Source organism: Pinus tabuliformis, chromosome 9 (assembly GCF_031772625.1).
Source record: "Pinus tabuliformis cultivar Carrire ecotype Pingquan chromosome 9, CPIR1, whole genome shotgun sequence".
In the NCBI taxonomy this organism is placed as follows: domain Eukaryota; kingdom Viridiplantae; phylum Streptophyta; class Pinopsida; order Pinales; family Pinaceae; genus Pinus; species Pinus tabuliformis.
Window position 1 is genome coordinate 922,930,076 of NC_142307.1, and position 7,341 is coordinate 922,937,416.

General features: G+C 39.9%; 2 pseudogenes; both read left to right on the forward strand.

Annotated features, from left to right (window-relative positions):
* The first annotated feature begins 614 nt into the window (after window positions 1–614).
* LOC149151760 (tropinone reductase homolog At5g06060 pseudogene) lies at window positions 615–1,411 on the forward strand (annotated as a pseudogene).
* A 4,561-nt stretch (window positions 1,412–5,972) lies between these two features.
* LOC149151761 (tropinone reductase homolog At5g06060 pseudogene) lies at window positions 5,973–6,769 on the forward strand (annotated as a pseudogene).
* The last annotated feature ends 572 nt before the right edge of the window (window positions 6,770–7,341 follow it).

Below are 7,341 nucleotides of genomic sequence, written 5' to 3' on the forward strand. Positions count from 1 at the left end.
CAATTTACATTCTGCATTTGGTAATTGCTTTCTTGTTTCAAAGCCGCCTCTTTCGGCCCAAGCTATGAACAAAATAATGAAGTCAGATCCTGCTTTGTATGGGTTAAGGAGCGCATAAGAAAGGGCCTGCAATTTTATTCTCCGGAGCCTACAGAATCGTATTTGTCAACTCCAAACTTTGGAGAGGGTTTACAAGTAACTGTTAGTGTGTTTGAGGGCTCTTCGATTCATATGCGGGACGCTTGAGCGTTGCTCACAAGATGATTCTCGAAAAATCAGAGTTGTCTATGAGTTGCAGTTACCGGGGATCCTAATGAAGTTGTTTCAGATTTTCTGAATTTGGTCTCATATGGTGCTGAAGGTGTTGTCAAGCTTTGCGACTTTTGGATTTGCAAGAGCTATGTCTTGCAATACGATGGTGCTTCGTTCAATCAAAGGGACCCTGCTTTATATGACTCCTGAACTAATACGTGAACAACCATACAATTATACAGTAGATGTCTTGAATTTTTCTGTTGCTGCGCGCCCAGGAGATAATAGATAGGATCCCGAGAACTCATTTCATCAAGTGTTTTGCAAAGTTGGGTTGTATTTTTTCATGCACATAGAGTAGGATGGGGAAGAGTTTAAGTAGCAGACAACAGAGGTGGTCGCTGTAAGGCATGACGGCCCTAGTCACTGGCGGTACAAAAGAAATTGGACGTGCTGTTGTGGAGAAATTAACTAGTTTAGGAGCTGCTGTTTATACATGTTCGCATGCAGAGAAGGATTTTAATGAATGTTTGACTCAGTGGAAGGAATTTGGGCTGCAGGTTGATGGTACAGTCTGTGATTTATCATCTCGTTCAGCATGAGAGGAGCTGATTGAAAATGTTATTCGTTTTGCAATGGGAAACTCACTATGTGGATTAATAATGTTGGTACAAAGATGAGGAAGCCCATTATGGGTTATACAGCTGAGGATTTCTCATTTCTTATGTCTACCAACTTTGAATCAGCTTGTCATCCATCTCAGCTGTCACATCCTCTACTAAAAGCATCAGAAAAGGGAAGCGTTGTTTTCATTTCATCTGTTGCTGGTGTTGTAGTTATTTTCTCTGGTACCATATATGCCGCCAGCAAAGGAGCAATGAACCAACTCACAAAGAATCTTGCATGTGAGTGGGCAAGTGACAACATACGTGTTAACTATGTGGCACCATGGTATACCAAAACATCACTCGTGGAGAAGCTCTTGGAAGACAAAGAGTTTGTAGAAAAGATACTTGATCGTACTCCTTTAAAGCGTCTTGCTGAGCTTCATGAAGTTTCATCCCTCGTAGCTTTTCTTTGCCTACCTGCAGCTTCATATATTACTGGTCAGGTTATTTCCGTTGATGGAGGAATGACAGTAAACAGTTTCTATATATGAGACCAGAAAGTAAGGCTTAGTATTGTGTTTTTCTAAAATACCAAGGGTCTTTTGAACAAGGTTTCACAGAATAGATTGAATTGACCTGCACTTTTGGAGCACCCGTTTGTACAGGAGAGCCAAGCAGAGACAAATTACTAAATGTTGGGTCTGAATATGAAGGTGATGGGGGGACTGTAATGGACGCAGTGGAGTTGGAAGCAATCATTACCTCCTTTCGAGACATGGAAACTGGAGAAGTTTCTCAAAATAAATCTCCCAACCTTCAGATACTATATCCTGTAAGAAAGCTTCACTTGAAAAAATCAAGGCACAAACTGAGACTTGTTATGACTCATCTGCTGAAAGCAACACATCAACAAGCATATCTAAAGGAAGCCACCAACAGGGTAGTTTTTTACATAATGACCAATAGCAACAGCTGCAACCAGTGGGTTTGTCTATGATGGCAGTATCCTTCAAATGGCAACCGTGAAGCTTAGTAAACAGCAGCTATTCAATTTTGTGAGGAGTTTAGAGGTAAACTGTGTTTTTTTAATTACACAGCAGTTTCGTAGCGCGCTACGAAACTGCTGTAGGTGATGATTTTAAGCGCAGAGCAGCTATTGTGATACTGTGAGCGGGAGTTGAGGAAGAGAAACACCTGTCTATCAATACCACCTACAGCACATCAGAAACATGGCAGAATTCCATACCTGGGGTTATTAAAAGATTTGGGAACATGCTGCTACACTTTCGGAGAATGTTGGGAGACAGAGACCGTTAAAATAGAGCACATCTTTTGGTCAATTAATGAGCCATCAGCGCTTTCAAGCATCCAAAGTCAGCGTTCCTTGCATCTTTAGCTCAGCCATCTCAGCCTAACTGAAGGAGGACAGCTGTCAAGGATCCAAGAAGAATCAAGCATACGAGGAGAATGGAATTAGTGTTTTAGTTTGATTAGGATTTTGTGTAATTACAGCTCAGCATGTTTGTAATTAATGAATTAGTTAAATAGCATGTAGGAGTAGTTAATAGGGCCTTCGAGCCCATTCTAGAGAGAGGAATAAATTCCTATAAAGGGATCAGATTAGGATGTAATAGGGGTTGGATATTTTATACAAAAACAGAGTTTATTTGGGCAAATGTAAAGACTTATTACAGTAATAGTAAAACAGTGGTTGTTTCTTCTCAAGATTCTCAATGGATTATTTTGTTCAAATGTGATGGTGGTGTATTCTCTCAATGTTCTTTTATAGCCTTGTTATAGCATAATCACTTAGAATTCATTTTTAATGCTCTGACTTCCTGTATGTTTAGCAAGCTATGGCTTATGTGAAATATGTTTGAACATCTGATGCAAAGAGCCTTGACTTCCATGAAATGACTGTACTTTTGTTTATTAAATGTGTGAGACTCCATAGCCCAATGAAGACCAAATTTGATGTGTGTCCAACCAGCTTTATTTTCATAAGTGTGTGAAGAGTTAGCCCTCTGTTGTTGTGATTGATTTCTATCAAAAGTCTGTGAGAGAGCCCTCTCTGACTAGGAAGGCTAATTCCTAGTCTAAAGTCTGGTTGAAAGAGTTACATAAAATCTTACTTGGTTGCAGCCCTTAGTACTGATTTTGTGATAACATTTTGGTGCGTCTGCCGGGAGCCTGAAGCTTACTCTCTCCCGTAATTTGAAGATTGGATTTCTGAAGGTAGCAGGAGTTCAAAATGATTTTCGAGGCTGCAAAACTACCTTGGCGACTCAATTGTTGAAGAATTCAAGGTTTATACATTTATGGTGATTCCACTGGAGTTATGAAGGACCTAGAAGCTGCCATTCTTTGTTCAAGGTATGCATGCATAGATTTCTCAGGAATTCATGGTTTCCCAAATCATTTTCCCAAGGATGCATATTTTCTAAGGAATGGTCCCAAATACAATGGAGAAGATTTGAGTTTAACCTTGAATCATATATCAGATTTTTGTGAATTTTTAGAGCTTCTGAGAGTTAAACATGAGGATGTTTGTATAAGGTTATTCTATGATTCACTTCAAGGAAAGTGCAAACAATGGGTTGAATGCTTGCCTGCCAAATCCATTAAGTCATTTCAAGACCTTTGGCTCATGTTTTTGGAGGAATGGATAGATAGGTCAGAGTTGGTGGCAGACTCTCCCTCAGTTGAAGGTTTCAAACAATGGAATGATGATCATAGTAAAGAAGAAACAAATGAAAATTTTTCTTTGTCATTATCCTCATATCTAAAATCTTTTGACTGCAAGGCAGAGGATAGGATGAGATTTTTGGATGAATTTGCTGAGGACCTTGAAAAAGAAATTGAAGGTTTAGAAGGACAAATTCAGGCATACAGTTTTCATGATCATGATCATTATTCTCAAAAGCTTTCTATGGCAGAACGCAAGGAGACTATGCTGGTTCCTTTCTCTTTCACGATGGAGGAATTGAACACTGTGGTTGAAGATCAGTTTGCACAGCTGGAAAGTTACAAGGAGAACCAAGCTGATCATGTATTCTGGGATCCGGTAGCTGATTACATGGAAGAGTTTTACTCTCCAGTATTTCAGTTTTTCAAAGAAGATCAGAAACAATTTCAGTGGCAACGGTCATCACACTGTCAGATTGGCTCTGAACTCCAATGCGGTCAAAGAAATCAAATATCAGATAAAGCAGAGGATTGGCTACATTGGAAATTTCATATTGATTGAGCAGAAAAAAAGTTGAAATGGTTAGGGTAGGTAGGTAGAGGTAAATGCAAATAAGCTCAAGGTTAACTGAGCATTTCTTTTTTCAGTAGATGTAGCTTTCTTTCTCCTACAGTCATGCTTGTCAAGCAAATTTCTGTTTGTCATAAACAGATAAGGCAATGGACCTGCGAGTTCTTAGAGTACCACAAGGGCACACTATCCCAAGTGGAGCCACTGTTATCACTGAAAATAGTGTTGCAAAAAATTTTTCAGTTTAGCTTAAGGGCAAAGTGTTTTTGCAGCGCATGAATCCTTTAGCAGTTTCGCAGCGCCACCTGTTTTAGTGATTTCGTAGCGGAAACACTGATCTTGCACTGGCAGCGCTACGAAATTGGGGATTCACTGAGTAGGGACATCTTCAGCATGACTGAGCAGGTTGGAATAGCTGGAAGAACAGGTCTAGTGTCCTTAATGATATATTTCGTCTTACTCCAATCTCTGATGGGAAAACATTTATTGATAATGTGGATATATCCAATGTCTTTCTCAAAGAACTCCGCTCCAGACTGACTGTTGTCCTCCAAATTCCGTTCTCGTTTGAAGGGTCTTTATGGGAAAATTTAGATCCCCTTTGCTAATATTAATCCAAATGGAAGATTTGTTGTTGTATGTGGTGATGGTGAATACATAATTTATATAACACTGGCATGAAGGAATAGATCTTTTGGATCTGTACTCAAATTTGTTTGGGCCTCAGATGGAGAATATGCAGTTCGAGAAAATACTTCTAAGATCAAGATTTTTAGCAAGACATTCCAGGAAAGGGAGAGCATTCGGTCAACATTTTCTGCTAAAATTACCAGGGAAATATCGTTATGTAAGGAATGGAAATGAGCTACCTTTCTGTATTACTCATGTTCCAAGATTGGCGGTAATGCAATAGATTAAAATATGGGTGCTTGCAAAGAAACGGTTGACAGTTGTACAAGCAAAGGGTTGCGGTGGTCATAAAGTGGACATAATGCGCTTCTCAATAGAAACCGCAATTCCAGGCCGTTTGCATGAACATAATTGATAAATACAAATGGCACTGCAGCAGATAGGTTTGCCTGTTTGGTTGATCTATATGTGTCCACATAATCGGTATCATGATAGATTAGATCCTCATGACCGTGAACGGTGTACGAGAGCTAAATTCTTAGACTTTACAACAGATAATATGTTTATTTATTCATCACCCACTGGTGTTATGATTGCAATCGATCTTGCTTACAATTTACATTCTGCATTTGGTAATTGCTTTCCTGGTTCAAAGCCGCCTCTTTTGGCCCAAGCTATGAACAAAATAATGAAGTCAGATCCTGCTTTGTATGGGTTAAGGAGCGCATAAGAAAGGGCCTGCAATTTTATTCTCCAGAGCCAACAGAATCGTATTTGTCAACTCCAAACTTTGGAGAGGGTTTACAAGTAACTGTTAGTGTGTTTGAGAGCTCTTCGATTCATATGCGGGACGCTTGAGCGTTGCTCACAAGATGATTCTCGAAAAATCAGAGTTGTCTATGAGTTGCAGTTACCGGGGATCCTAATGAAGTTGTTTCAGATTTTCTGAATTTGGTCTCATATGGTGCTGGAGGTGTTGTCAAGCTTTGCGACTTTTGGATTTGCAAGAGCTATGCCTTGCAATACGATGGTGCTTCGTTCAATCAAAGGGACCCTGCTTTATATGACTCCTGAACTAATACGCGAACAACCATACAATTATACAGTAGATGTCTTGAATTTGTCTGTTGCTGCGCGCCCAGGAGATAATAGATAGGATCCCGAGAACTCATTTCATCAAGTGTTTTGCAAAGTTGGGTTGTATTTTTTCATGCACATAGAGTAGGATGGGGAAGAGTTTAAGTAGCAGACAACAGAGGTGGTCGCTGCAAGGCATGACGGCCCTAGTCACTGGCGGTACAAAAGAAATTGGACGTGCTGTTGTGGAGAAATTAACTAGTTTAGGAGCTGCTGTTTATACATGTTCGCATGCAGAGAAGGATTTTAATGAATGTTTGACTCAGTGGAAGGAATCTGGGCTGCGGGTTGATGGTACAGTCTGTGATTTATCATCTCGTTCAGCATGAGAGGAGCTGATTGAAAATGTTATTCGTTTTGCAATGGGAAACTCAATATGTGGATTAATAATGTTGGTACAAAGATGAGGAAGCCCATTATGGGTTATACAGCTGAGGATTTCTCATTTCTTATGTCTACCAACTTTGAATCAGCTTGTCATCCATCTCAGCTGTCACATCCTCTACTAAAAGCATCAGAAAAGGGAAGCGTTGTTTTCATTTCATCTGTTGCTGGTGTTGTAGTTATTTTCTCTGGTACCATATATGCCGCCAGCAAAGGAGCAATGAACCAACTCACAAAGAATCTTGCATGTGAGTGGGCAAGTGACAACATACGTGTTAACTGTGTGGCACCATGGTATACCAAAACATCACTCGTGGAGAAGCTCTTGGAAGACAAAGAGTTTGTAGAAAAGATACTTGATCGTACTCCTTTAAAGCGTCTTGCTGAGCTTCATGAAGTTTCATCCCTCGTAGCTTTTCTTTGCCTACCTGCAGCTTCATATATTACTGGTCAGGTTATTTCCGTTGATGGAGGAATGACAGTAAACGGTTTCTATATATGAGACCAGAAAGTAAGGCTTAGTATTGTGTTTTTCTAAAATACCAAGGGTCTTTTGAACAAGGTTTCACAGAATAGATTGAATTGACCTGCACTTTTGGAGCACCCGTTTGTACAGGAGAGCCAAGCAGAGAAAAATTACTAAATGTTGGGTCTGAATATGAAGGTGATGGTGGGACTGTAATGGACGCAGTGGAGTTGGAAGCAATCATTACCTCCTTTCGAGACATGGAAACTGGAGAAGTTTCTCAAAATAAATCTCCCAACCTTCAGATACTATATCCTGTAAGAAAGCTTCACTTGAAAAAATCAAGGCACAAACTGAGACTTGTTATGACTCATCTGCTGAAAGCAACACATCAACAAGCATATCTAAAGGAAGCCACCAATAGGGTAGTTTTTTACATAATGACCAATAGCAACAGCTGCAACCAGTGGGTTTGTCTACGATGGCAGTATCCTTCAAATGGCAACCGTGAAGCTTAGTAAACAGCAGCTATTCAATTTTGTGAGGAGTTTAGAGGTAAACTGTGTTTTTTTTAATTACACAGCAGTTTCGTAGCGCGCTACGAAACT